Source organism: Octodon degus, unplaced genomic scaffold (assembly GCF_000260255.1).
Source record: "Octodon degus isolate 3935 unplaced genomic scaffold, OctDeg1.0 scaffold00024, whole genome shotgun sequence".
In the NCBI taxonomy this organism is placed as follows: domain Eukaryota; kingdom Metazoa; phylum Chordata; class Mammalia; order Rodentia; family Octodontidae; genus Octodon; species Octodon degus.
The window spans coordinates 5,567,323-5,573,138 of NW_004524600.1; positions in this window are offsets into that span (position 1 = coordinate 5,567,323).

Consider the following 5,816-nt stretch of genomic DNA (forward strand, 5'->3'; position numbering starts at 1 on the left):
TGTATGCAATGTGTTAATTATTGAAACTGTCCTACCAATTTGATTTGAAATTGTCTCATTGCTATTTGTTTATCAATAAAATTATGGGGGAAAAAAGACAAAAAAATTTGGAAATTTCACCAATCTGATAAGTACATTTATTGTAATATCTCAAATTACTGTAATATATAAAAGAAAAATACTGCTGAGCATGGGTCACATTCCTGTTATCTCAGCACTCTGGGAGGCTGAGACAGTAGGATTACAAGTTTCTGCCCAGTTTGGGCAACATAGTAAAATTCTGTCTTAAAGACAAAATAACCCAGTGTTAAGGTTCACTTCACTTAATACACAAAAATTAAATTGAGATGGATTGTTGACTTAATAGAACTGTGAAATTTCAAGAAGAGAATATTGGTGAGTGGCTTCATAACCTTGAGCTGGACACTAAATATAAAATTAAAGGGCTGGTGAGATAGCTTAGAGAACTAAGTGCCTGCATAGGCAAGCACAGGGACCTGGGTTCAGTCCCTTGCACCACCTGTGACACTGGCCCCACCCTCAGGTACACTGAGCCAGGAATGAGACCGGGTGTGGGGGTGAACACCTTTGATCCAAGTGCTGAGGACCACGACAAGTCCGAGCTGTGTAGTGAGACCCTGTACAAAACATATATATATTATATATATATATATATATATATATATATATATATATAATATATATATATGAAAACTAACATTTTGCTGAACACTCACCATGGCCAATCAGTATTTTTTTTTTCAGTATGTGAAATGTTGTTCAACATCATTAGTCAGCAAAAATGCACGCTGAAATCTGCCCATCCTCTGCAGTTCTTGAAGCTTCAGAGGGAGGACAGTGGAATGAAGAAAGACAGAAATCAGCATACAAAAGCTGGGGTCAGGTGAAGCCCTCTCTCCTGATGGGATAAAGCAAACTGCCTAGCACCTGGAGTGCATTTATTTATACAATCAGCATATCAATAAGTTCATGTAGAATTTAAGGGCAGGGTAGGATCTGGGGCAGGAAGAATCTCTAATTTGTTAGCAGAACAGCAAGTCTTGGGGACAAGAGAAAACTCTATCGTCTTAAGCAAAGGTTAAGTCACTATGTGCATCAGCTCTTTGCACTGTATACTTCTCATGTGTCTCTGCCAAGCTCATGAGTGGCCTTGTCCTTGATACCCAAGGGACAGTCAACCTCACTCCCAACAGAAATCACGATGTGACTCCATTTTACAGCCAATGGAATAACTGAAATAAAAAAGACTAGTCAGGCACAGTTGTGCATGCCTGTGATCCAAGCATACCAGAAACTCAAGACGCTAAGCAGGAGGGTTGCAAGTTTCAGGCCAGCCCAGGCAACTGAGTGAGACCCTATCATAAAAGTTTTTAAGGTGGGCCACGGAGTTGGCTCAGTAGAATAAGAACTTGCCTGGCAAGTGCAAAGGCCTGAGTTCAATGCCCGGTTTGGAAAAAAAAAAAATTAAATAAACAAAAAGGATAGGGTTAAATGGATGAAACTTGAGACCATACTCTTAAGTGAAATAAATCAGATTCACATGTGTAAACCTCATATTGTCTCCCTGGTATGAGAAACTGAAAGAGTAAATAAGGTCTAGGATGGACAATAGATATTGTGAAATGGAAAGTAATTGTTTAAAAGGAGAAAAGAACTAAGAGGGGGCAAAGGAGAAAGAAAGGAAGGGAAAAGGGAGAAAACTGCAAGGTAGCTCTTAGTTCTTCTTAGTCCATTGAAAAGGAGGGTTCATGCTAATGCTGATTGGAGAAATTTTATGCCTGTATATTGTATTCTTTGTAACTGCTTTGAAGATGACTGTATGCAATATATTAAATACCGTTATTCTATAACTTTTGTTATGAAATTCTGTTTTACCTTTTTAAAATAGATAAATAAAAGGATGTATCTCAGGGGTTGTAGCTTAGTGTTAGGACATCCCAGGTTCAATCCCCAGTACAAATCAGTAATATCCAATGTGGTGCCACAGTTATTCTCATGCATTGCTAGTTGAATTGGAAAATGTACAACCATTTTGGAGAACTATTTGAATTTCCCATGAAGTTACATATTATCTATTTCATGGACCAATACTGTATCTCCTATATGTTATCCTAGAAGAAATGAAAATATATGTCCACAAAGAATCTGTACAGTAATGTTCTTAGAAGTTTTATTCATTATAGTAACATACTAATCATATGTATAATTAATATATATTAGGAATAATAATGATTCAAAAGAGCAAAAAAACCCCTGAAGCATCTCACGTGTGTATCAGCAGAACAGGCAGAATAGGCATACTGTGATATATACATGGATTGAAATAACAGGAATCAAAATGGAGTGAATTATTCTCACATATAGTGAGAGAATACAGACAGATATAAAAGAATGCATAGTGTATCATTTCATTTATTTGAAATAAAAAGTTCTAAAATGTACAGTAATGGCTATTAGAACTGTAGTTTTTCTGGGTGAGTGGGAGCAGTATTACATTTGACTATAATAAGGCCCCAGGGAATCTCTGAATAGGTGGAAATAAACTATTTCTTCTTGTGAGTGGTGTTTACATTCATATATGTTTGTGAAAATCATTCAACAGAACATTTAAATTTTATTCACTTTATACTAATTATGCCTCAACAACAAACAAAAACTACTTTAAGAGATGTAATTGACTTTTTTAAAGTATATGTTTGCAGTACATCACAATTATATTTGTGATGGGGGAGTTTGTACATATACTTAGCACATCTTAATTCTTTTTTGTCCCCTTACCCTCCTACCCTTCCTTGCTCCCTCCAACTCTTATTCCCCTTCCCATTTGCGAAAGCTCTGTTTCTATTTTTTTCTTCAGTTCTCTCTTTTTATCACTGTAGCTTTATTTTATTTACTTATTTTTTTGGTAGAACCGGGGGTTGAACTCAGGCCCTTACACTTGCCAGGAAAGTGCTTATTTCACTGAGCCACCTCCCCGGCCCCTATCACTGTAGCTTTATAATATTACTGGACATCCAGGATTGCTTCCTCCTTGGCATTTGTTGTCCAGCATCACTTTTGGTATTTTGGATTTCTGCTGGCTCCATATTGATTTGAGGGCTGTTTTCCTAGTTCTGTGAGGAATGGTATCGATATTTTGATTGCAATTGCATGAAAAAAAATATGTCAGTTCTGAAATTAAGAGCCATTCTGACAATATTTATTCCTCCTGTCCAAGAGCAGGGGCTATCTCTCCATTTTATGACGTCTTCTTCACTTTCCTTTTTCAGAGTGAGGTAGTTTTTGTTGTAGATAGCTTTCATTTCCTTGATTAGGTTAGTTCCTAAATATTTAATTTTCTTGGTGCTTTTGTGAATGATGTTTTTCTCTAATTTCTTCTTTTTTTTTCTGTATTTTAGGGAAGGATCTACAGGGTGTTCCAGATCTCACTACTAAATTGAACTCATAGTGATACTACTGTTTACAGCCTCCCAAGTTCTGGGATTACAGGCGTGCACAGGGTGTTCTGGATCTCACTACTAAATCAAACTCATAGTGATACTATTGTTTACAGCCTCCCAAGTTCTGGGATTACAGGCATGCACCACCACACCCAGTCTCAGTGGCCTTCTTAGTGTGCCCTGGGCCCTGAGTCTGCCTGCAGGCTCTTTAATCCTCTAAGCTATTTGGCTGGCCCCTTTTCCTAATTTCTTTCTCAGTGAGTTCATTACTGTTGTATAGGAATACAATTTTTATGTGTTGTATCCTGCTACACTGCTGAGATTTGTTATTTTAGGAGTCTTTGGATGACAATATTGGATCTTCTATGTAGAATATCATGTCATCCACAAGACACTTTGACATATACATATGAATCTTTCCTTTCTTTCTCTTTCCAGATTGTTCTGGCTAATGTTTCAAATATTATGTTGCATAGGATGTTGGTAGTGAATATCTTTGTCTTGTTCCTAATGTTAGAAGGAAAGTTTTCAGCTTTTTCTCATTCAATATGATGTTGGTGATAAGTTGATCATACATAGCTTTGTTAGATTGAAATAAGGTCCTTCCATACTCATTTTGTTCAGGTTTTTTTTTTTTTTTTTAATCATGAATGGTTATTGGATAACGTCCAAGGATTTTTTTCAGCATCTATTGAGATGATCATGTGATTTGTATTTTTGCTTCTATTTGTGTGATGTATCATATTTATTGATTTGCACATGTTGAACCACCCTTGCATTCCTGGGATGAATCTTATTGGATCATGATGTATGACCTTGTTGTAACCCAAAAATCAAAAACTGGACTCAAACTTAAAAAGCAAGAAAGTGCTTTATTTAGCTGAGCTCAGCTGTAGCATGTACTCTGGTCTCCAAGTAGGTGCATGCTTAGTCTAGGTGAGGCAGGGTTTTTAAAGGGAAAAAAACCCACAAGAGTAGAGGGAGGAGGGGGGATTTTACAAAGCTTATTTTGAGTCAGTTATGACTGAGGGTTAACTTTTTGTTCCCATAGATGAGGTCACATTTTGTAAACCCTACAGGAATATGTTTTTCTTGGCTTAGGCACTGTTTTTGTCTTGGTACTTAGATGGACATCTGATGACCATTTTACCCATTTTCAGGCATTCTGTTTGTTCCCGTAGGAAGGATAGTTTAACTCATTCTGCAGAATGTTGAGGAACATTTCTTATCTTCTCTCGAAATGCTGAGAAACACTTTCTTTAAACAGTCACATTCTTCGGGAAGGCATGGGGGGGGTGGTTTACAAAACAAATCAAGGTTTTACAAGATGGAAGTCACAAAGCTTGTTACAAGATGGAGTTTAAGTTGTCAGCTTATACCAAATAGTCCTTGTTAATAAAGTTACTGTGGAAACATACAGAGAGTTACAAAATTGGAATCAATTGCACAGGTTATAACAAACTTTTTGATGATTTGTTGCATTGTTTGCCAGTATTTTGTTGAGGATTTTTATGTGTATGTTCATTAAAGGGATTGGCCTACAGTGTTTTTTCAATTGGATCCTTTCCTTGGTTTTATAATCAGGTAAAGCTACCTTTCAGGACTGGTTTTTGGAAGTACTTTTTTCCTTTCAATTTCATGAAGTAGTTTGAAGAGTATTAGCATTATGTCTTTCCTGACGTTTTCACAGAATTTGGCTGTGAATCTATCACGTCCTGGGATTTTCTTTTTTTTTCTTTTTTTCTTTTTGCGGAACTGGGGATTGAACTCAGGCCCTTGCGCTTGCCAGGGAAGCACTTATTCTACTGAGCCATCTCCCCAGCCCCTAGGATTTTCTTAGTTGACAGTTAGTATTATTGCCCCATTATATTGCTCGTTACTAGATTATCCAATGTTTTTACATCTTCTTTGTTCAGTTTTAGTAAATCATATATATCTAGGAAACTATTTCTTCTTCATTCTCAATTTTATTAATTGCCTCAATTTCATTAATTTCTACTCTGATCTTTATAATTTCCTTCCTTATACTAGCTTTAAATTTGGATTATTTTTATTTTTCTAGGACCTTGAGGTGCATCATTAGGTTATTTATTTCAGCTTGCTCTGTGTTTTCAATTTAGGCATTTACAGCTACAAACTTCTCTTAAGATTTCTTTTACAGCTCAGTGGATTAACAGCTCAATCCCCAGCATGCTGTGCTGGCCCTGCCCCCAGGGCACACTGAGAAGGCAACTGAGACTGGGCGTGGTGGCACACACCTGTAATTCCAGCACTTGGGAGGCTGAAAATGGGAGGATCACTACAAGTCCAATCTGTGTAGTGAGACCCTATAGACCTGTACTAAATACATTTTTT